The following is a 26,342-nucleotide window of genomic DNA, read 5'->3' on the forward strand; positions in this document are numbered from 1 at the left end:
TTTCGAGAAATAAACAAATCGGCGAAACATTAAATTGTATTTTCTTGTAGTTTTTGAAATCGAAAGTAGATCGTCTATGTTTGGCGAGACGAAACAACTTTTTTATGAAAAGATTTAAATAAGAGGTAATTTAACCGTAAACTTCAATGTCAGATACTGCCAATTGCTGCTAAATGTCTTCGTATCATCACAATTTGTAAAATATATTGTTCAAACTGGAGAAAAGTGTAATCGTATCCGGATATAATATTTTGGGTAAATATCGAGCTGGGTTATGAAATTTTAAGAAAAAAAACTAAAAATAAACTGAAACTGGTAGACTATACTGTCAGTACATCAATCATTAGCCGACTCAGGCCATTCAGGCCTTTGATTACATGTTGACATAATTACCCCACCCACTGTATTTTCAATGGAAAAAACGTATTTAGATCTACAAAGAAAAATTCTGACGGTAGGATTTTCACACTTTTGCAGTTCTAATGACACACAAAAATGCTTCAAAATGGAAAGAAAAAATATTTTGGTCACCGTGCATCTAAGAGATTTATCAAGAAAAAAAAAACTTAAAAACTGGTGAATTTTAATGCTTTGTGTTTTTTTGTTTGAATTTATATTTTCTAGATAATATAAAGAGCTATTTTGAAAACTTTTATTTCAATTATAGCTTATTATTATATGTATCAGTCAGGAAAATATCGAAACCAAACCTGTTCTACTGTAATAGATATTTGAAATTACCTACCCCTACCCCATTGTAAATCTTACGTAAATTTCAGGCAAATGCCAGCCAAAAATAAGGGTGAAATTTTTTTTTCGCAAAAAGTATGATCTATTTGGTTAAATGGTACATTTTTAGCCATATTTTAATTATTTAGCATTAATTTTTGGCAAAACTTTTGTTAGAAAGTACAATTCGAAGAAACATTTTTCAAAATGGCGGGTATCCTATCCTGAAAAAAAAAAAAAAAAAAAAACGCTCGTACATCCTTAACGTCATATCATATTCAAGGGTGTACCTGTGGCTTGGCCAGTACTTGACAATGCCTTGTATTTAGACAGTGTCTCGTGGTGACTATTGCCATGCCGCTATTATTGTAAGCAATAATTTCAGTGTTCAGACTGGTGCTTGATATTGCTAAAGTCTCCGCTGTGAAGTCTAATGACATCTGCAAACTTAAAGGCTCATAATGCCTTCGTTTAAAATGTAGCTACAAAATTTTCCATTATGAACATAAAATACATTAATTTATTGTTAAATCCTTTTTCTGATAACTACTTTATTTAACATTTGTCATAGGTTTAAATATTGCTGAATATACTAGAATGTTTTATTGGATCTATTGTTTTTATTACCTCCCTTTATGACACTAACTATAACAGTTCATGTGTAATGTTTCAATAAGTGTTACGCTTGACATCTACTTGGAAAGCTTAAGCTGATTTTTTGCACATTTTTTCTTTGTATGTAACTTGATAAATTGTACGCTTCAAAATTTTCATCTCAATGCAAATAGGTGACGGTATCGGGAGAAATGTGTTCACGGCATGCATTTATCTAATGACAAAATTGTCATTTAATCACAAACTTTAGCTTTTTCTACTTAAGATTGACTTATTTTACGCTTGTCAGAGCATATACACAGTATCTGGTCATTAAAAACAATATGCTCTTTTCTTCTGTAGTAGTAAAATACAACTGTAAATCGGGGTTTACTTACCTTGTTGACAAAATGAATCGCGTCGGAAAATACCTATCACTAAATGGCAATATCCGGTGTCCGCATCCTCACTGTGACAACGGTATTGTCAAATCATGGGTTGATTTTGTCGAATAGGCAAATCAGCACAATTTGTTAGAAACACTACCAGTTATAACTACCTAGAATGGTGTAGTGGTTGCTTGGTGGTCTGTCACACAATACTCGGACGACTCTTTTTTTAAGTGAAAGGTGTAATTATGTCTCCCCCCCCCCTCTGGGGGAGACATATTGTTTTTGCCCTGTCCGTCCGTACGTCTTTCCGTCCGTCCGTACGTCACACTTCATTTCCGAGCAATAACTGGAGAACCATTTGACCTAGAACCTTCAAACTTCATAGGGTTGTAGGGCTGCTGGAGTAGACGACCCCTATTGTTTTTTGGGTCACTCAATCAAAGGTCAAGGTCACAGGGGCCTGAACATTGAAAACCTTTTCCGATCAATAACTAGAGAACCACTTGACCCAGAATGTTGAAACTTCATAGGATGATTGCTCATGTAGAGTAGATGACCCCTATTGTTTTTGGGGTCACTCCGTCAAAGGTCAAGGTCACAGGGGCCTGAACATTGAAAGCCATTTCCGATCAATAACTAGAGAACTACTTGACCCAGAATGTTGAAACTTCATAGGATGATTGGTCATGTAGAGTAGATGACCCCTATTGCTTTTGGGGTCACTCCGTCAAAGGTCAAGGTCACAGGGGCCTGAAAATTGAAAACCATTTCCGATCAATAACTTGAGTACCACTTGAACCAGAATGTTGAAACTTCATAGGATGATTGTTCATGCAGAATAAATGACCCCTATTGTTTTTGGGGTCACTCCGTTAAAGGTCAAGGTCACAGGGGCCTGAACATTGATAACCATTTCCGATCAATAACTTCAGAACCTCTCGATCCAGAATGTTGAAACATCATAGGATGATTGAACATGCAGAGTAGATGACCCTTATCGATTTTGGGGTCACTCTGTTAAAGGTCAAGGTCACAGGAGCCTGAACATGGAAAACAATTTCTGATCAATAACGTAAGAACCACTTGACCCAGAATGTTGAAACTTCATAGGATGATTGAACATACAGAGTAGATGATCCCTATTGATTTTGGGGTCAGTCTATTAAAGGTCAAGGTCACAGGGGCCTGGTCATGTAAAATCATTTCTGGAGAATAACTTGAGAACCATTTGACCCAGAATGTTGAAACTTAATAGGATGATTGGACATGCAGAGTAAATGACCCCTATTTATTTTGAGCCTGAACAGTGACTTGAGAACCACTAGGCCAATAGTGTTGAAATTTAACGGGATGACTGGACATGCTAAGTAGATGATCCCTATTGCAGCCAACCATCAGTGTCTCTTTGACTTTCGCTCCTGACCCCTATTGACTTCTTGCCTATAGGACTTTGCATTGGGGGAGACAAGCAATTTCTAGTTAGATTTCATTTTGTTTTAATATTTTCTTTTGTATTTGTAATGTACGGGTAAATTCCATTGTAATGCAATCTAGCATTCAGGTTTAGCAGTATATCACAAAACAACAGATTTTTTTTAACGAATGATAAGCATCTTGACACCACAGGCAATCGGCGTGTGACTTTGACCCCTTATGAATGATGGACCCCCACCCTGTTCTCTACAACCCAGATCCCCAACATAATAACAGAAAAACACATTTCCAAAAAAAAAAAAAAAAAAAAAAAATGCTATATATAAAAAAAATAAAGGTATGGTACTTTACGGCCAAACATTCAGGAAAAAATGGAATGGCCTCAGTAACGATCTCACTGCGTACACAATTTTCGGTCGATTTTTGAAAATCTGGTCTTAAGCAACGCATGAAGCATAAGTCTTAACGGTAAACATGCACTTTGGTCTCAAGGCTGCATCATTTTGATGCAGCGAGACGCTATTCTTTGACAAATATCATCTCGTACACGATGTGACCTAACCCGTATATTTCTCGGGCCAATAGACAAGTCAATGGCAGCCACCTATTCCCTTCGTTATTTCCAAGCACAATCGTGGCCAGCCTTTAGAAATCGCTTACCTATAATTACTTCGTCCAGTTTCCGTCAATAACGATGCATCCAGCGTTGGGAAATTTCTCTCAAAACATCAGCTGCCATGTTTGTACGGCGACCCAGAACTGGTTTTTACTACGCACCATTTTTGCGATTGGTCGATTCTGGAGGTGTGTTCTCCACGTGAGCTGGTATAAACATGGCAGCTGATGTTTTTAAGAGAAATGCAGCGTTGGGAAATTGACTCGATGCGTCGTTATTGATGGAAACTGGACGAAGTAATTATAGGTAAGCGACTAATTATTTATGTTTCTAAAGGCTGGCCACGATCATGCTTGGAAATAACGAATGGAATAGGTGGCTGCCATTGACTTGTCTATTGGCCCGAGAAATATACGGGTTAGGTCACATCGTGTACGAGATGATATTTGTCAAAGAATAGCGTCTCGCTGCATCAAAATGATGCAGCCTTGAGACCAAAGTCATGTTTACCGTTAAGATTTATGCTTTATGCGTTGATTAAGACCAGATTTTCAAAAATCGACCGAAAATTGTGTACGCAGTGAGATCGTTACTGAGGCCATTCCATTTTTTCCTTAATGTCTGTTACTATGTTGGGGATCTGGGTTGTAGAGAACAGGGTGGGGGGTCCGTCATTCATAAGGGGTCAAAGTCACACGCCGATTGCCTGTGCTTGACACACAACTTATCAGTCCAATACACGTTTTACTGCTCTGTCCCACAGAGTTGGATACTTAAAATATTCTTAATGAGTTGTCCCCCTTTAAATAAGAATGCCATTTGTAAAGAAATAAATGTAAACAATTGTCAAAAACGATGTTTTACCTAGTTATGTAAAGTTTAAACACTCGCACGATGTTGCAAATGCATCAAAACGAAGACGTGTAACAGCTTTTAAAAAATTGGCGAGTTTTTATAGGCGCTGAACTATCCGGAAGTGCGGCCCCTTCATGCAGTCCCTTTCCGGAATTCAATAATATATCAGTAAATTGACAATGGTTTTGTAGAATAATATAAATGTTTTATACGCTGTTAAATTTTCATGTAAAAAAATGCTTTCTTTCTATGATTTGATGATGTTCGAACTTTTTTCTCCGAAACATGGACCTATACCTTCACAAAGATTCATAAGTAAGTATCGCCAGCTGTATCAGTAGATTCTTTACAATATGTGCACAACTGTAATTTATTTCATTTGCAGATGAAAACAAAACATTGATTGTATATTCCTATAGAATGCTTAATGTCTATTTGAAAAAAAAGAAAGAAAAAAAAGAAAGAAATAAATACGCAACAGACATCCATATCATGTCACTTTATCTATATCTCATGATAATATATCGATTCACATAACGCTGTGTCTATGACGAAACTTAATAGCAATTCTAACACGATCCGCAGCAGTTGCTATATAAACATATTTATTATTTCTTAAACAAGAAATATCTTTAAAAATGATAGTCGGCGAATTGTAATAAAGAAAGAAGTTTATGAATTTTTTATCTAACATTCATCTTTCATCTAACATTTTTCAAATTGCAAAACTAAACACCGCACTTTAACAATTTAAATGGTTCTCTTTTAATTTTTCGCAAAGGTTTCGTAGGGTTGCAATTTTGTTTCGTTTATCCTTAGACGAATAATTACAGCAGTAGTTTGATGAAGATTCATGAAGCGGTTCATGAGAAGAGGTCATTAAACGTGTTTACATTTTTAGCTAAATCGGTCCCTATCCCCATTTGTAACAAAATAGCAGGAGACCTTACGATATTGTTACACATCGAGTTTGATAAAAATCCATTACATTTTAGTGGTTAATGCGAAGAAAGGCATAACCACTTTTAGCTATAGTGGTCCCTAATAGGGCCCAAGTTCCTATATAAATAAATTTGGAAGAGGACCTTATAATGATGCTCCAGACCAAGTATGACAAAGATCCACCAAGCTGTTCATGAGACGCTGTATAAAGGCATTTCTAGTTTTAGCTCTAGCAGCCCCTAAAAGGGATCAAATGTCCCAGCTGAACAAAGTTGGCTGCGGGCCTAATAAAGATGCTACAAATCAAGTTTGATTAGAATACATGAGAAAAAATCAATTAAAGGATTTTTTTATTTATTATTTTTATTTATTTCTAAAATAGGCCAACTGATCCCGCTTTAACAAATGCATATTCGCTATTCATGAATCTTTGGATAATGACGTCACACCTATAAAAAAGTGAAGGTCAAGCAAAACATACAATTGTAATTATTTCAATATTTCTGTCTCATAAGCAAAGTTTGACCGTAGTCATATCACATAGATAACTGTATGCAACGTACCTTCATTTCAATGTAATGAGATTCAGTCATTATATAGCATATATATAATATAACAGATTTCAGCTGAGTTCAATATTTGCATACCATACTAAAGAAAAATATTCATATATAATAAATCAGTTAAATAATTTATAACAAATATATCAAAGCAAACAAGTACTCATTTTAATATGCAATCTGAATAAGTCATAAAAGCAAGAAACCTTTTCATCTACAGACGACAATTGTAACAAGGATTTTTTTTTAAAAAGCACTTCTCTACATAAAAGACTCTTATCACACCCTTATTCATGTGATACGCAGACCGTATTCAGCTCTTTCTTTAATTTGATATATGTTGGTATTTGAACAGGTTTTTATCATATTTATTAAACTTACTTATCATTTTGAGATATATCAATATTCTTGCTAAATGTACTGAGCCAAAGTTAGCTTTAAAACTGTGAACAGCGTCGTTTAGAATAAACGCTTTGTCTACATTTCACTCAGCGTAGTACAATCAACAGAGTGAAAGAAATTGACACTCTCGTCCAATCAGGCAGAGTGTTGCATAAATCTTCCATTTTGATAAATTATCTATAATGCGTTATCAAGTAGTTTGATTTGCAAACTGAAGTCACGTGGCATAGGTAACGAAAACGAATTTAGACGGCGTCGCCGAAAAAGTTGCGACTCTGACGGGGGCCGAAACCACGCCCACAAAATAAATGATAACGATGTTGCTCATTGCAGACTTGGAGCGCTTGGAGCGGTCCTCTGCATGCGCATGTCCGGAAGTGATTATCAGTTCGAGCGCACTGCAAAATACGCAAATTATTGCATGTTCGCACGCATTTAGTGTACAATATGTATAATATACTGACTAAAGGTTAGAGTTAGTATTACCATGGTTACAAGGCATATACATTAAAGATACTTTTTATTCAAATCGGTATGTATTGACACGCATTAATTGTATATCTAAAGCATACCTTTTCATATATGTTTATATATACAGGTCGGAACAACTCCAGAGATGCCGAGAACGGCTGGTCGTCGGAAGAATCGACCAACGCCTTTGGTGAAAAGAATGAAACGCTGTGTCTACATAAGATCGAATCCATCCTACTACAGGAACACCCACGCAATACCTTTCATAGATCACATTTTGGTAGAGTGGGACCTCCGATATTCTGGTAAGTAACGTGTAAATCGTGGAGCAGAAAAATGCATGTATCATATGTACCATAATATGTTCTGTATACGTCTTGACCATTTAAGTTATAAACGACAAGAAATAATTAAAAATCGGTTAAGATGTAAAAATGGAGGCGAGTGTAGTGGTCATTATGTTTACCCTAGATGCAGGTTGTAAGGTACAATACTTCTGACACTGTTTTGTATAGTTTCACTTTTGTGTCGTTCATGTCTCCAAAACTGTTTGACCCAGAGTCATTAAACCTCACAAGATTGCTATTCAGCACAGGAAGCAGTGCACCAGGGTTTTCAGTTTTGATCTCATACAGTCAGACCAGAGTTATGGCCTTTGACTTAGTCAAAAATAGGCATAAAAAGGGCCTAAGTTTGTGTCGCATATATCTGAAAAAGTATTCGGCCCATTATTATGAAACATTACAGGAAAAATATTTAGCATGTGAAGTTGGACATCTGGGGTTTTGTTAGAGATAAAACTCAGACCAGAGTTATGGCCCTTAACTTAGTAAAAAACGATATGCATAGAAATGCATAAAAGTTGTGTCGCACATATCTCAAAATGTATATTACATAGAGTCATGAAACATCATAGGAATATTATTCAGCATGTGCAATTGTGCACGTGAGATTTTGTTCTGAATCTTTATAAGTCAGACCAGACTTATGAACCTTAATTGTCAAAAATATAAGTGGGATACAAGTTTGTATCGCCTGTATCTTAAAAGGTATTTGACATAGAGTCATAAAACATTAGGGGATTGTTATGTAGCATGATTGTGAAGTTGTGCACCTGGTGTTCTGTTTGGGATTTCATAAGTGATGTAATGATCCTTAACTTAGTAAACATACACATACAGTGCTTGTGTTGCATATATCTTAAAAAGAATTCACCTAGGGTCAAGAAATCGTGTAGGAATATTATCCAGTATGTGAATTTGTGCATCTCAGTTTTTAGCTCGACTATACGAAGTATAAGGAGAGCTATCCTACTCGACCCGGTGTCCCGGTGTCGGCGTCGGCGTCGGCGTCTTTCCGCGTCCCTACCTTGGTTAAAGTTTTTTTACACTTTCGCTTTTTTCAACTTATCTCTGTAATTACTTGATGGATTTGATTCAAACTTGAAATAACTATTCCTCATCATCACCCACATCATTTGGCATAAGGGCCATAACTCTGGCAACAATATTTCATGATTTATCTCCCCTTTCCACTAAGTTTTTAAGGTTAGTTGTTCCATATTATCAACCACATCATATGACACAAGATGCATAACTCTTGCACCAATATTTTATTAATTATACCCCCTTTTTGCTTAGGCTATACTTATATAGTGTTTTGATACACTTTATCTGTACCTTTCTTATTACTTAATATTTTTGACACAGACTCAGGCAATTGTGCAATATCTTCATTCACTATTCGAGTTAATAAACACTCCAGTGACAGCTCCAGTTTCCTCAGATGTGCCCAGTTTCACTATCCAGGATCGAAATAGTCGAGCACGCTGTCTCCTGTGACAGTTCTTGTTTAGCTCAACTATTCGGAGAATATGGGGGCTATTCTATTCACCTTTCTTGGTTAAGGTTTTTCAGCAACCTTTGTTTTTCTGTCATATCTTTGTTACTATAGCTTATATCTTACTGTAAGTTCACATAAACATTGTCCAGCATAAAAACAAAGTATATGCAGGGGCTGGGCCCATTATACCCAAGGTCAAGGTCACCAAGGTGTTATACTTAGGTTATTTTTTAGGTTAAAGTTTTTCGGCAACCTTTGTTTTTCTGTCATATCTTTGTTACTATTACTTATATTTTATTGTAACTTCACATAAACATTGTCCAGCATACAAACAAAGTATGTACAGGGGCTGGGCCCATTATACCCAAGGTCAAGGTCACCAAGGTAATACACTTGGGTTATTTTTTAGGTTTAAGTTTTTCAGCAACCTTTGTTTTTCAGTCATATCTTTGTTACTATTGCTTATATCTTACTTTAAGTTCACATAAACATTGTCCAGCATACAAACAAAGTATGTGCAGGGGCTGAGCCCATTATACCTAAGGTCAAGGTCGCAAAGTTGTTATACTTGGAATTATTTTCATGTTAATTTTTTTTTCATAAGCTTCGTTTATAGACATATCTTTAGTACTTAAAAGATAATGACTTGAAATTAAAAATGTTTCTTTATAATCATCACCTGCATGTGTGGTTATAATCTCCATAACTCTAACTGTATTTTTGACAGAATTATGCCCCTTTCATAAAGGTTTTGGCAATCTTCGCTTTCTTGATGTAACTTTAGTACAATATAAGATAAAGACTTGAAACTCAAAATGTATCTTTATTATCATCATCTGCATGTGTAGTAACAATCCCAATAACTATGATTTGTATTTTTTGACCAAATTATGCCCCTTTCATACTTAAATATTTTGATAAACTTTGTTTTTTTTGACATAACTTTGGTACTATATGAGATAATGACTTGAAACTCAAAATATATTTTTACCATCATTATCTGCATGTGTGGTAACAATCCCAATAACTCTAGTTTGTTTTATTGACAGAATTATGCCCCTTGGTGTATGTACTTGACCGTGAGTCATAAAACATTTAAGGATTGTTTTATAGCCTATGAAGTTTTGCAACGGTTGTTCTCTTTGGGATTTTGGTCAGCTAGGCCAGAGTACTTTACTTAGTGAAAAATACACATTAAGTTCCTATAAGTTTGTGTTGCATCTTGAGAAAAGTTTACATTGAGTCATAAAACCATGTACGGTCATGGGAGCGGTGGGCTCCTGTGTCCTATGGACACACATCGAGTTGTGAGTTGTCTCTCCTGCTCTGTTCTCTTTTCTTCCGCTTTAGCATGGCTACAGCGTATGTGTATTCTTTACTTGCTGCAATTTTGCGTCGGTAAATTAATTCTGTTTTAATATTTCCACCGCTTTACATACTTAAAAGGATCCTTTTTGGTTGCGATAGTTCATTGTGACATTTACTACTTTAAGAGTGTATTTGTATATAGGATCCTGAATTTTTAGCTCGACTATACTAAGTATGTAAAGCTATCCTACTGAACCCGGTGTCGGCGTCGGCGTCTTTCTACGTCTGCACCTTGGTTAAAGTTTTGACGCACTTTGTCTTTATCTCTGTAATTACTTGATAGATTTACTTCAAACTTAAAATAGTTATTCATCATCATCACCCACATCATATGGTACAAGGGTCATAACTCTCACGCCGATATTTTATTAATTATTTCCCCTTTTTACTTAGAATTTCAGGTTACAGTTTTGGTGCACTTTCACCCTATCTTACCTATTACTGTATTGATTTGATTCAAACTTAAAAAAGCTATTTGACATCATCAGTTCATCACCCGCATCTTATGATACGAGGTCCACAACTGTGGCTCCATTTTGTCATGAATTATGCCCCTTTTTACTTAGAATTTTGTGTAATTTTGATGCGTTTTTGCTGTGTTTTTACAAAAGGGATTTGATTCAAACATACAATAATTGTTCAGCATGAGCAGTTACATCATTTGGAACAAGGGCAATAACTCTGACATCTGTGTTTAATGAGTTATTCCCATTTTCACTTAAAATTTCTGGTTAAAGTTTTGATGCTTTTTCACTCTATCTCTATTACTACCTAACAGATTTGATTAAAACTTAAAATAGTTGTACTACATCATCACCCGCATCATATGACACAATGTCAATAACTTTTACACCAATATTTTATTAATTACACCCATTTTTACTTAATCCTTATCATACTTGACACGACTGATTCTGCCTTTGCGACCAGTGTAGATCATGATCAGCCTGCACATCCATGCATACTGATCAACATCTGCACTTTTCGCCATTCAGACATGATATTTTGGTAATGGTACTGCCCAAATTGAAAGATGGACAAGTTCATTAAGGGTTAAAATTTCAGGTTAAAGTTTTGATGCACTTTCACACTATCTCTGTTATTACCAAACAGATTTGATTCAAACTTAAAATAGTTGAACCCTATCATCACCCACATCATATGACACAAGGGTCATAACTCTTGCACCAATATTTCATGGATTATGCCCATTTTTTACTTAGAATTTTAGTTTACTGTGGTGTACATTCACTTTATCTTTGTTAATACTTAATGAATTTGATTAAATCTTAAATAGTTCTTCCACATCGTCCTCCTCATCATATGGCACAAGGTCAGTAACTCTGGTGCAAATATTTCATAAATTGTATCCCCTTTTTACTTAAAATTTCAGTTTAATTTTGATGCTTTTTCACAATATCTCTGTTCTTACTAAATGGATTTAATTAAATGTAAAATTATTGTTCCACATCTTCACCCACATAATATAACACAAGGTCCATTATGCTGGCACCTGTATGTTATGAGTTTTTTGCCCCTTTTTAGCTCGACTTTTTGAAGAAAAAGTAGAGCTGTTGCACTCGCCCCGGTGTCGGCGTCGCCGTTGCCCTCGCCGTCGCCCTCGCCGTCGCCCTCGCCGTCGCCGTTGATTAAAGTTTTTGATAAAGTCAAATATCTCTGTTACTATCAAAGCTATTGACTTGAAACTTAAAATAGTTATTTACTATCAAAGTCTACACCAGGAGAAACAATCTCCATAACTCTGATTTGAATTTTGACAGAATTATGCCCCTTTTTAACTTAGAATTTTTGGTTAAAGTTTTTGATAAAGTCTAATATCTCTGTTACTATCAAAGCTATTGACTTGAAACTTAAAATACTTATTCACTATCCAAGTCTACACCAGAAGAAACAATCCTCACACCTCTGATTAGAATTTTGACAGAATTATGCCCCTTTTTAACTTAGAATTTTTGGTTTAAGTTTTTGATAAAGTCAAATATCTTTGTTGCTATCAAAGCTATTGACTTGAAACTTAAAGTAGTTATTTACTATCAAAGTCTACACCATGAGAAATTATTCCCATAACTCTGAATTGAATTTTGACAAAATTATGCCCCTTTTTAACTTAGAATTTTTGTTTTTTGATAAAGTCAAATATCTCAGTTACTATTAAAGCTTTTGACTTGAAACTTAAAATAGTTAGTTACTATCAAAGTATACACCAGGAGAAACAATCCCCATTACTCTTATTTGAATTTTGACAGAGTTATGTTCCTTTTTAACTTGGGATTTTATGCCCCCAGCCTCTACTGATGCGGGAGGCATATAGTGATTGTTCTGTCCGTCCGTTCGTTCGTTCGTCCGTCCATACGAGGATAACCAAATGGGTCATTATTTTGGACTAAGGTTACTTTATATGGGCCATCTCTTGATTAACCAAATGGGACCGTTTCGTCTAGCATCAATACCCCTTACTAGAATGACTTGATACTAATGCAGATGTAACCTGTGACCATTCCTCGTCTTCAGACATCACCTGACCTCAGTTTGACCTTGACCTCATTTTGGACTTAGGTTGCTTTATATGGGCCATCTCTTGGTTAACCAAATGGGACCGTTTCGTCTAGCATCAATATCCCTTACAAGAATGAATTGATGCTAATACAAATGTAAACTGTGACCATACCTCATCTTCAAACATCACCTGACCTCAGTTTGACCTTGACCTCGTTTTGGACTTAGGTTCAAAATCTATCGACAAGGATGCCACTGGGGGCATCAAGCGTTTATTGAACGCAGCTTCTGGTTTTTACTGGCAAAGCTCTAATTCAGAGTCAAGCACTGAGAAAAGTCTAGCGCGCTGTCTTACGGACAGCTCTTGTTACTTATAGAATTTCAGGTTCAACATGTAATGCATTTTTGCTCTGTCTCAGTTATTACTTGATAGATTTGATTCAAATTGAATATAGTTGTCCCACATTATAAGTCACATTGTACGACACATGGTGTATTACTTTTGCAGAAATTTCCATAAATTATGTCCCCTTTATACTTATTTAATGTTTTAGTACACTTTATCTCTGTTATTACTAAATTCATATGACACAGACTTAATTAAGCTACTAGTATTGCCCAATATATGCATCCATATTGAGTCATTAAACACTCCAGTGACAGCTCTGGCTTCCTCAGATGTGCCAAATTTCACTATCTAGCATCGAAATAGTCGAGCGCGCTGTCTCCTGTGACAGCTTTTGTTAAAGGTATTCCTAAATGTACAATTTAGAGTAAAGACTTTCCATGGCAAATGCTTGCTCCAAGTATGACAGTGTGTCATAGACTTGGAAAGTTCCTACTCAGTCTGTAATTTTTGGTGCATATGAAAACAATCTGCTGTGCATATTTTCACAACTTTTTATAGCGTATAACTCCGCAATCTAAACCTCGGTATTTTTCAATACATGGCATTACTATCTGCTTATTTGTACATGATATCCAGTCCCTCAAAAATTTCTTTTATTGCTGTCCGACGTTTAGAGTTGGTAATGCGACATGGTCAAATTCTTTCGACATTTAGCATTAAAGGTGAGACTTATAACGTACTAAAAAATATTTTCACATTTGGTGGCAAGGAACGGTTGTTTGCTAAATTTGCAAGTCCATGATTCACAACTATTTCTTTACAGGCAATAAGTACAAAAAAGCAGCACTTCTGCTTTATATTGTGATTTTCTGGCTAAGTTTTATAGGTTGTGCAATATAAATATTCATAATTCTGCGTTTTATAGATTGATCTAAAATGCGCCTACTTTCTTTTAAGCTCATCGGATTTTTTTTTGGGGGGGGGGGGGGGGGGGGGGGGGATGGAGTTATTGCCGTGTCATCACTTGATCGGCGTCCGCGTCTGCCTCGGCGTCCGCGTTGCCTTGTTAAGTTTTATGTTTAGGTCAGCTTTTCTCCTAAACTGTCAAAGCTATTGCTTTAAACTTACAACTCTGGTTCACTATCAATAGCTGACTCTGTAAAGCAAGAAACATAACTTCATCCTGCTTTTTGCAAGAATTATGGCTCCATTTGGACTTTTCATATTTCGGAATATCATATTTCTTGGTTAACTTTTGTGATTATGTCATTTTTTCTCTTTAACAGTCACAGCTATTGCTTGAAAACTTGGAGCAATTATTTTCCATTAAAAGCTGACTCTGCACAGCAAGTATGCAAGAATTATTGCCCCTTCTGGACTTAGAAAATTAGATTTCTTGGTAAAGTTTTGTATTTTGTTCAGCTTTTCTCCTAAACTATCAAAAATATTGCTTTAAATCTTGCAACATTTATTAACCATTAAAAGCTGACTCTGTACACAGGAAATATAACTCCATCCTGCTTTTTGCAAGAATTATGGCCCCTTTATGACTTAGAAAATATCATAAAAACGGGTAGGACAATATTTCTATTATACAGAGACAAAAAATCAGATGAGCGTCTGCATCCGCAAGGCGGTGCTCTTGTTTAAAGGTAGATCTTGTTTTGTAATATATTTAACATTTTTTATTAATTCAAAGGGATAATACACGTCCATTAATAAAAATGGGGGATATTTGTAATTGGTTTGTGGGAATCGTATTGGTATTGGCATAAAGTTTGCCATAAACATTAATATTCCCCCGCCCCATTAAATTTATCTAAATGACATTATTACATGGACATATTTCCCAAACAAAGGCTCCTATTGTGGCTGTCACATTTTTTCTGTTATGAACATGAAACATGTCTTTTTCGTGCTAAATTCTATTTTCGATAATTGTTTATTATTTGCCGAAGCTTTGAATATTGATTACCAGGGTAACAAATATTACTTAATTCATTGTTTACGATTATCTCCCTTTATTTCTCTAAGGATGTACTTTCATGTGTAATATTGAAAGTCGTGATTTTCTGACCGTGTAATTATATGCAACATCTATCTGTTTGGTTAGCTCTTTTAACTGATTTAACATAAAATCAAAAACCCTATGGAACTATAACGTCAGAATGTTTGCAATATTGAATTAGTCAGACTCAGCAGTTCCTGGTTTATAAGATCACGGTAAATTTGTAAAAGAGTTGCCGTTAAACATATGTTAGGAGGGGGTTGGAATGGGAGCTGGGTACGGTGGCAAGGGAGCTGTTGGGCATTTCATTACCCCTGTGGCACCTCTAAAGAAACCAAGTATTCTGCGCAAGGGGCGAGGTGGGATTGATTTTATAAGTGTACAACATCCAACCGGTCCAATTCCAAACGTACAGAGGTGTGATACAAAAGACTGAAGAATAGAGAAGTTGACCACTTGCTGCTACATCCAGATATTGTACATGTGACCTTCGGGTGCGTGTCGCTACCTGAGACAAATCACTGCCGGCACAGGTCAAAGGTATGGCCACTGCAACTGCGTTCAAAGCGCTATTACTGGTCAAAGTCTAGCAGTCATAGAGTTTAATCGGCAATTGTATGGACCTTCTCCATAACGAGAAAAAATCTGCTTGGTCATTTAAGAACGTATACAAATTGTTTCACAGAATAGCGGTGCGATGCAATGACCCGGTAACCAATAAACTCGTATAAAACATGTTTGACATAATCCTACACAATTCACTCACCCTTTGTGAATTAATCAACACGTTATTCCCGGGGCACTATTTGTGCTCAGTTCACCTTGCACGTGACTTTCATGACTATTGTTAACGTTAGAGCTAGCGTGGGTTTTCAGAGGGACACGTCAAAAAATGTATGTACTTTTATTCTTCATACGCTTCCTTTTCTATTTTCTTTCTATTTCTGTCGTTCTTTCTTTTCTCATTTTTACAGTTAAAGATATAAATAACTCATTTTGTGGTTTACCCATTTTTACCTGCGATTATCATTCAAATTGCTGTAAACGGAAGAAACTGATTTGTAGGAGGAAACCTAATGCCACTGTTTTCTCTGGACTGATAATAAATAATAATATCAAAGATTATTCATAGCTTTAATTTATTTAACTGGGAGTGAAAAGAGATTCTGGAGGTTTTTTTATACACGCATTTTTTTCGTGGGGCCGATGCCACGATTATGCCTAAACTGGAAAGATATGATTGAATAATCACGTGTGCATTTTTGCTGTTGTCTGAAATGAACGGTTGCTAAGGATACAATAAAATTATGTATTGTGGAAGTTATTTGATGAGAAAATATTGAAGTCTCATTTATTTGACAGTGCCAGCAACCTGTCATCCATGAAAAATTGTACTAAGGGGGACGCATGGTATACAAAATTAATTTATACAAGATTTTTTTTATTTAACATCGGATAAGAACATTTGAATATATTGACTTAAAATCAAGTTTAATAATTTTCAGTAACTCTTGTTCCTTTACACCGTATCTTGTCAAGGCGTAATAGAAAAGTAACACTGAAATGCTGAACTGATTATTTTAGGGTCAGCTAAAGTTGTAGTCGGTTAAAAAGCTCATATGAGCTTATGTTGTGTTTTTGTATCCTCTTGCCGACTTTAAATAAAGCTTACTTACTTACTAGCTATTAAGGTTACACGTATAATGGAAACGGAAACGGAAACGGAAACGGATTATGCCCACAAATTTTTGTTAGAAGTTAAATTTTACACGGATTCTGAGTCTTTCCATTGATTGTGAAAGTATCAGAAAAGTGATATTGCCACGATAACAATAATGTTTTGTAAATGCCTTGATAGATTTAATTGCAAGTGAGACATTTACAGGGACTCGAACCCACAACGGGAGTGGCAAGTGATTTGAAGTCAGCGACCTTAAGCACTCGGCCACGGAGGTCCCTTCATTGATTTGAGTCATTTGTCTCATGCGAGTAAGACATTTACGTTTAACAAAATCATGTTTTATTTTTTTCAGGTTGCCATGGTGACATAGATGGAGGACCTTACATACAGAACATTGACGGAGGTGTTTTCAGATTTGGAGCATAGAGGGTGTGTATGTTTTCTTTTTCATTTTTGTCTGAAATGTCTAAAGGCATAACGACATATGAGCTGGGCCATGAGAAAACCAACATACTGTGTTTGGGCTAACAGTTTCTCTAACTGCAGTAGACTTTGAAAGCGAACAGTATGGATCCTGACCAGACTGCGCGGATGCGCAGGCTGGTCTGGATCCATGCTGGTCGCAAACACACTATGTTGGTTTTCTCATGGCGCGGCTCATTTTTATGCCCCCGGCATCTACTTATGCGGGGGGCATATAGTGATTGTCCTGTCCGTCCGTTCGTCCGTCCGTACGAGGTTAACCAAATGGGACCGTTTCGTCTAGCATCAATACCACTAACTAGAATGACTTGATACTAATGCAGATGTAACCTGTGACCATTCCTCATCTTCAGACATCACCTGACCTCAGTTTGACCTTGACCTTGAACTTGACCTCGTTTTGGACTTAGGTTGCTTTGTATCGACAAGCATGCCACCGGGGGCATCAAGCGTTTATTGAACGCAGCTCCTTGTTTTTTCTGTTTTATACGTGTCTTTCTGTATTTCATACACTTAACATGATGACCACGAAAGTGTGCATCTACATCTACATAATGACAGAAATGGATGGCTAACGTTCAGTAACTTCTCTGTAATATTGTTCATGGATCGCCTCCATTAATTTTGAGTCATTTGTCTCATACAACGGATGTTGCCATGGAAATTGTTCTTGATGCTTTGGTAGCTTTAATTACAAGCAAGGTTACGTTTATCAAAATTATGGTTTTTTAAGCTCACCAGAGCCAAAGGCTCTGATCAGTCACCGTCCGGCGTCCGTTGTCCGTCGTCCGTCGTCCGTAAACTTTTACTTTAAATGACATCTCCTCATAAACCGCTAGGCCAATTTCATCCAAACTCCACAGGAATGATCCTTGGGTGAAGCTCTACAAAACTTGTTCAAAGAATTGAATTCCATGCAGAACTTTGTTTGCCATGGCAACAGAAAGGAAAAACTTTAAAAATCTTCTCAAAAACCAGAAGGCCTAGAGCTTAGATATTTGATGTGAAGCATTGCCTAGTGGACCTTTACCAAGTTTGTTCAAATCATAACCCCGGGGTCAAAATTGACCCCGCCCCAGGGGTCACTTGACTATACATAGGAAAATCTTAAAAAATCTTCTCAAAAACCAGAAGCCCTAGAGCTTAGATATTTGACATGTAGCATTGCCTAGTGGACCTCTACTAAAGTTGTTCAAATCATGACCCCGGAGTCAAAATTGACCCCGCCCCAGGGGTCACTTGATTTTACATAGGAAAATCTTCAAAATTTTTCTAAAAATAAACCAGAAGGCCTAGAGCTTAGATATTTGACATGTAGCATTGCCTAGTAGACCTCTACAAAATTTGTGCAAATCATGACCCCCGGGTCAAAATTGACCCCGCCCCAGGGGTCACTTGATGTTACATAGGAAAATCTTCAAAAATTTTCTAAAAATAAACCAGAAGGCCTAGATCATAGATGTTTGACATGTAGCATTGCCTAGTGGACCTCTACAAAATTTTATTCAAATCTTGATCCCCGGAATCAAATTGACCCCGCCCCAAGGGGTTACTTGATTGTACATAGAAAAATCTTCAAAATTTTCTAAAAATAAACCAGAAGGCCTAGATCTTAGATATTTGGCATGTAGCATTGCCTAGTGGACCTCTACAAAATTTATTCAAATCATGACCCACAGGGTCAAAATTGACCCCGACCCAGGGGTCACTTGATTTTACATAGGAAAATCTTCAAAAATTTTCTTAAAAAAAACCTCAGAAGGCCTAGAGCTTAGATATTTGTCCTGTTGCATTGCCTAGTGGACCTCTACAAAATTTGTTCAAATCATGGCCCAAGGGGTCACTTGATTTTACATAGGGAAATCTTCAAAAAATTTCTAAAAATAAACCAGAAGGCCTAGATCTTAGATATTTGATTTGTAGCATTGCCTAGTAGACTTCTACAAAATTTGTTCAAATAATGACCCCCAGGGTTAAATTGACCCCGCCCCATGGGGTCACTTGATTGTACATAGAAAAATCTTCAAAATTTTCTGAAGATAAACCAGAAGGCCTAGATCTTAGATATTTGACATGTAGCATTGCCTAGTGGACCTCTACAAAATTTATTCAAATCTTGACTCCCCAGGGTCAAATTGACCCCGCCCCAGGGGTTACTTGATTGTACATAGTGAAATCTTCATAAATTTGTTAAAAATAAACCAGAAGGTCTAGTCTTAGATATTTGATATGTAACATTTCCTAGTAGACTTCTACACACTTTGTTCAAATCATGACCCCCGGGGTAAAATTAGCCCCGCCCCAGGGGTTACTTGATTGTACATAGGAAAATCTTCCAAAAAAATTCTAAAAATCATCAGTTTGACATTTGAAGCATGTAGCTCATATTACTCTGGTGAGCGATCTAGGGTCATCATGACCCTCCTGTTTTATTTCTTGCACTTTAGGTTGTGTCTCAGTGGTAACGATCAAAACCATACAAAGATGCATACAGATTGTAGATGGACGTGTTCTCAGATTGGAGCATATCTGATGTGTATGTTATCTTTTCCTTTTTTGTCACGAATATATAAAGGCAACATTAGTATTAACATTTGTTAGTGCTCTTACACACGTCTGTATGCTTAGTTTAGCCGGACGTTTTGAAGAACATTGAAAGCTATTCTACTCACATGGGCGTCGGAATCACACCTTGGTTAAAACTTAATTTGCAAGATCATATCTCAGTACCATTGTATGTATTTACACATCGCTCTACAAAAATTGAACTAAGTTAAATAACCCTTGTCTGAATTTTAAACAAAATCTGTCCTTTTTTCTACTTAAAAATTTCGGTTTACATTATGTATGCAATAATTATCAAGCTATATCTCAGTAGCATTATAAATCTTCACACAATGCTTCCCAGACTACTGCAATAACTAAGTTGGATAACTCTTGGTTGAATTTGAAACAAAGTGTGACCTTCTTTAGCTCCACTATTCGGATTAAAGTAACATAGGGGTGTTATTCTACTCACCCCGACGTTTGCATGAGCTTTTTCGGCAACCTTTGTTTTTCTTTTTTCTTTGTTACTGTTGCTTATATCTTTGTTACTTCACATTAACATTGTTTAGCATGCAAATAAAGTATGTGCAGGGGCTGGGTCCATTATATCTTGGTGTAAAGGTATTGGTACCCTATAATCATCATCTGCATGTGTGGTTACAATCCCCATATCTCTATTTGTATTTTTGACAGAATTTTGCCCTTTTCATACTTAAAATGTTTTGGCAAGCTTCTCAGTCATAAATGTTACAGCAGTAACCAAGTGAGATTACTCTTGCTTGATTTTAGTTTAAAGTATCTACCTGTTTCGACTAAGAAAATTTGGTGAAGGTTTTCATATAACTAACAAGTCGTATCTTGAATGTTGTGTGAAAATCTTCACCAACTTTTTATGCCCCCGGCATTTACTGATGCGGGAGGCATATAGTGATTGTCCTGTCCGTCCGTTCGTCTGTCCATCCATCCGTACGAGCTTAACCAAATGGGACCGTTTCGTCTAGCATCAATACCCCTTACTAGAATGACTTGATACTAATGCAGATGTAACCTGTGACCATTCCTCATCTTCAGACATCACCTGACCTCAGGTTGACCTTGACCTCATTTTGGACTTGGGGTGCTTTATATGGGCCATCTCTTGGTTCACCAAATGGGACCGTTTCGAATAGCATCAATACCGCTTACGAGAATGAATTGATTTAAACCTTAAGGTGCAAAATCTATCGACGACAAGGATGCCACTAGGGGCATCAAGCGTTTATTGAAGGCAGCTCTTTGTTCTTGGTTGATTTGAATTTAAATTATGTCCCGTTTTCTACTTAGAAAGTTCTACGTATCAAGTTGTATCTCAGTAAAGACTGAAACTGCTCGCAATACCCTATTCTCATCAAAATTTCAATGTTACAAGAGCTCTTGGTTGAAATTAATTAAAATTATTTCGCTTATTTCTCTTGGAAATTTTGCTTGAAGTTTTGCATGCTAGTTGTTGCCAAAATAAAACTTTGCAATAAATTATATTTGTAATAAATGATAATGAAATGACTTAGTTATGTCAGTCTTGTCAATAATATCCCTTGTTTGATTTTAGTTGTCTTAATGGTCGAGCACGCTGTCTTATGGACAGCTCTTGTATATACGCAATTTGAAGCTTGGCTGTAATATTTTCTATGGATCGCTTTCACTGATTTTAGTCATTTGTCTCATGCAAGTGGTGTTTTAATGAAAACAAGTTTTGTAAAATAGTTTTATTACCAAGTGAGACAATTACGTTTAACAAAATCATGTTTTGTTTCTTCATGCAATTCAGGTTGTGCTTTAAAAAGATAGTGTTCTGAGGCAAAGATCAAGAACATACATACATATCATGGACGATGATGGACGAAGGTGTTGTTAGATCTGGACCATAAATGGTGTGTATGTTTTCATATTTTCTTTTTTTTTTTTTTTGAATTTCTATAGGTCCCGCTAGAAAAAAAAATTAGTTTCAGTTCTTAAAAATGCCGTCCTGTGTCTTAAACACACAACAGGGTTTCCATTGAAACATACATCTACATCTAGGCAATGAAATAAATCAATTATTGGCGGTTATACAGCAGATTTTAAGCATATAAGGTGTGTATGTTTACTTTTTATTTTGTGGCAACACTTTCATCTATATTTTTTTCTGTTACATGCCTTTCTATATCTGTACACACAGCTGGGTTACCATGGAAACTTACATCTACATCTAGGCAATGGTATAATGGTTGATTAATATTCAGATGAGCAGATTTTGGGTGTGAATGTTTACATTTTGTTTCTGGTGGCAACACTTTGATATATTTGATCTTCTTTTTACACATACCCTTTTGTTTCTATACACACAACAGGGTTACCACTGAAATGTACGTCTTCATCTAGGCAATGGTATAATGGCTGGCCAACGTTCAGATATACAGTGTTAAACAGAATTGTTTGGAGTGTATAGGCTTCGTATGTTTACTTTTCCTTTCTTGTTACAACACTTTGACATATTTATTTCAGATTTTACACATGTCTTTGTGTAAATATACACAGAACAGGGTTACCATGGAAATGTACCTCTACATCTAGCCAGAGATAAATGGATGACCGACGTCTAAGTCACCGAACAGCAGTGAGAGAAATACTGCAACCGATCACGTGACAAACGCTTAGTTTTGAATAGCATAAGCCTTGCTAAGATCTGTACATAAATTCAGGTAAAACTTGAATTTAAAAAAAAATCCGAGTTTATAATAGCTGTGCTTACAGAGAATCCAATCTACATTGTATGTTTTTGTTTCATTATGTGTGTTCGGTGTTTGCTGTTTTGTCAGGGATTCGTTTACATTGGCTAGTTAGTTGTGTTTGTGATGTTGTTTGAGTGTTTGTTGTGGTGTTTTTTGGAGAGGCTTCAGTGTTTGTTGTGGTGTTTTGTGGAGGTGTTTGAGTGTTTGTTGTGGTGTTTTGTCGAGGTGTTTTAGTGTTTGTTGTTGTGTTCATGATGTCGCCTGTGTGGTTTTCTCGGTTGTAAATGGTTTTGTCAAAAGGGGTTTTTGTTAGTGCAGATTGTTTGTCGAATCGGGTTCTTCGTCTTTCAGTTCGTTATATTGTATTTTGTTTTTACCATTAGCGATATGATATTACTATTTATTCATGTACACAATTACATGAATAAGTTAAGTATTGAGGTGTGTTTTAATAATTTCTTGTCCTATCAATTTTAGATAGCTGAGACGTACCATGAATGTGCAGACGACAAGTAAAAGGTGCAGACGACATCTGGGTAAGCGCGCGCAACTGTTCTCTTGTATATCTGCTTTTATTCGTTTTGTTTTGTATTGCTATTTTTTTCCACTAGAATGATGGGGTATTCGGGAAAAAAAGTCGCAGCAGGATACAGAGACGCATACCAAACAAAATGTGCATTTCTCTTTATCATAAACTGGTATGTATATTGTTACCTATGTTATCCTATTTTGCATGCATTTCTCTGCAGATTTTCCCAAACTGATGGCTGATGTTGAATACAAGCACATGTGAAGATATAATGTTGTAGATATCGCAATGGTTTAGCGGACGGTGCAGCTATGGTAACTAATGTTGACTTCACAAGCACTGCAAGGAAGTCTTGTTGTAGATTTCACAATGGTTTAGTGGATTGTGCAGCTTGGTCGTTTTTCTAGGGCACAACGGGGTATGTAATTTGTATATATCATTAGTTTATTTCTTAAGCTATATTTGTAATAGGCATGCAGTTTTCAATCAAGTTATGCAGATATATTTTCATTTAAATAATTTTTCTACAAATTTGATATATTCTGGTTCTCATAAAAGCCTACATTATTTAAATTATTTTTATTGTAACCGTATCAGTTGTTAAATAATGACTAGCAGTATTTAGTTAGCAGTGCATGACTTTAAACCTTTAGAAAGCTAAGGTCGACATTTCTCCCAGAGTGACTCAAGAGTTTCGGGCATGCGCATACAGTTTCTGGCTTTGGTGATTGTAAAGCTCGAAGTATTTGGTGAGAAACTATCCAACGAAGGACACAAACCATCTGACGAGTAGCAGTTTCCTAGATCATACACGTAAGGACTTGTAATTTATAACGTACTTTGAATATAAATCGTTGATTCAGTTTTGTTACACTATGAAGTGTCAAAGGTTTTCATGATTGGCGTAATTTTACCTAAAGAAAACTTTACTGGGTTCACTGCAATGCCGTGATCTAAATAAGGCAAGCGTTTCTAAAATACAAAATTTTATCTTTTGTTAGTAAAAAAGTAAAAAGTGTCTTTTCATTTTCAAAGAGGGTTGAAATACTCCGCTTTCAATACGTGACTTTAGAGTAAGTATTGGTGAGAAACCCAGGAAAAAATAATGCAGCCATTTATTATATTGTATTAACAGGAAGAAACTTTTAGTTAATGGAACTACAATTGCCACAGGCCTGCCTTGCTGGTACCATAAAGCTGCCGATAAACAGAGGTGAACTTGTACCTTTCGATACCGGTCACCAGAGACGCACTGGTACCCTATCGATGCCGATCATCAGAGGTGTGCTGGACCCCTTATGTCATGATGTTAACATATTGATCAGGTATTTTCAACCAGGTAGGTAACTAACTTGCTTAAGAATTGCCGTTTACGCGGCGCGAGTCGATCAAGAATGTATGTTACACTTTTGGTTTCTGACTTAGCCGTGTGCTTGATGGAGAGCTAAATTCTACTGGTTAAGGAACTTAATTCGGTTATCTTGAGCTTATTGACTTATCTGAAACAATGTAAAACGTGAAAGCTGCTGTTGATACGGACTTATATCTGGTTCTGTCACATAACTTTCCTTATTTTTTTCCGAACATGACTTATCTGAACATGTTGAGGGATTTGTCAAGTTGTGTAACATTGACTGGTAGTTATTTCAATGTTACAAAATAATTATTTCGAAAACTTAAGGATAATATCTAAATGATATAAGAGGATTTATAACATGCAAAATAGTTGTCAATTATATCAAGCAGACGACACCAGTTGCTTTTACCAGACGAGCCCAGTTGCTTCTACCAGACCGCACCAGTGACGGAAGAAACGCCAGGAATTACCTTCCAATGTGAAACTGATAAAATATATAGATTTAACTGTCGTCATCATGAACGCTGATACTGACTTGTATAACATACAGATCTCAGAGGCGATGCCAGTTTGTAAGGCGTTTGTTTCGGAAATAAAAATATCGACCCTAAACTGTAGAGTTTGCTCTGTCTTAAAGTACATCACTTAGCAACTAATAGATCAACTGCTTCGTAATATTAAATGACTAAAATTAATTTAGTGTCATATGCTGTCATTTGTGTATTGAAAGTTAATTAATGTAAGACCTGTAGGTAATTAGATTTGTTTCGAGAAATATGCACGAGTTCTGCAGGAGTGCAATATTATTCCGCTGCAGAACAAGTACATATTTCCGATACAAATCTAATAATCTTTTTATTACATACGCATCTACACTAATATGAAATATTTAAATGTTTCGGATTTCATAGTAATTTAACAGAGTTTATAATTGAGTATGTAATAAATAATTTTTCAGCACTGATCGATGGTTTTAATGGAATTCAAAGCTTGATGGACATATCGTCTGTATTTGTCCTGTCGTACTCACGGTAAAGAGCTCTTCAACACCTTTTGCACAAAAAAAAAAAATCCTGGATGGCCGGGCAGACGAAGACTTCAGTCAGGTAAAGATATATTATTTTATAACGTTTGTCCAGTTAGTTTGAAAGTTATTTGTATGCAGATTGTAAAATGATAAAGTTCCATAAACATGGTAGACGGTATTGCGGCAAAAATATTCTGGCAAGTATGTATTATATAAATAATATTGCCACAAAAATATCTGACACAATGTGCTCACACAGACTGGCAAATATGGAAAATGTTAACGATAAGAGGGGATTTTGACCGTCACGGTGGTATCTGGTGAGGTTCAGGTACTGGTTAGAAACCAGTTCGCAAAATTATGAGAATAAATAAGACCTCTATTACTACTCTATGTAAATTAATTCAGTTTTACCTGAACGTAGAGCTACTTTAAATCAGTGAACAGTTCATTCTGAAATTCAGACCATATTTGAACTTAGGCTATGTCACCAACAGACTGATATCCGAGAAAATACAAATTGTTGTTACATGCTCATTTCTTTTCCCCGTTAAGTTACAATGGTACCGGAAACATCAGTAATTTTCCGTATACTGACACCTGAATTTCGTATCTGGTGCGTTACATAATTCAGAGTGTGTTGTTGCACTATTTTTCTATTTAGTTCAGTATTGTCAATTCTATTCAGGCTATTTCATAAATTTATGATATTTACATTATATTTATTCGTGTAGATGCGTATGTAATAAAAAGGTTATTATCTTTGCATCGGGAAATAGGCACTCGTTCTTCAGCGGATGAATATTGCGCTCCTTAAGTCGCGCAATATTTCCGCTGAAGAACTCGTGCATATTTCCCGATACAAAGCTAATAACCTATAATTATCTGC

The 26,342-nt window shown here is 36.1% G+C and overlaps 1 long non-coding RNA gene across 2 annotated transcripts; it reads left to right on the forward strand.

Annotated features, from left to right (window-relative positions):
• The first annotated feature begins 7,132 nt into the window (after positions 1 to 7,132).
• LOC123538490 (uncharacterized) lies at positions 7,133 to 26,021 on the forward strand. 2 transcript variants are annotated; one of them, XR_008368448.1, is made up of 10 exons: positions 7,133 to 7,300; positions 17,113 to 17,189; positions 19,691 to 19,779; positions 21,598 to 21,700; positions 22,314 to 22,510; positions 23,018 to 23,076; positions 23,290 to 23,487; positions 23,723 to 23,882; positions 24,205 to 24,408; positions 25,385 to 26,021. It is a non-coding gene; the product is annotated as an uncharacterized LOC123538490 (long non-coding RNA). The 2 variants fall into 2 exon arrangements; XR_008368449.1 differs by lacking the exon at positions 23,018 to 23,076.
• The last annotated feature ends 321 nt before the right edge of the window (positions 26,022 to 26,342 follow it).

This window comes from Mercenaria mercenaria, chromosome 18 (assembly GCF_021730395.1).
Source record: "Mercenaria mercenaria strain notata chromosome 18, MADL_Memer_1, whole genome shotgun sequence".
NCBI lineage: Eukaryota > Metazoa > Mollusca > Bivalvia > Venerida > Veneridae > Mercenaria > Mercenaria mercenaria.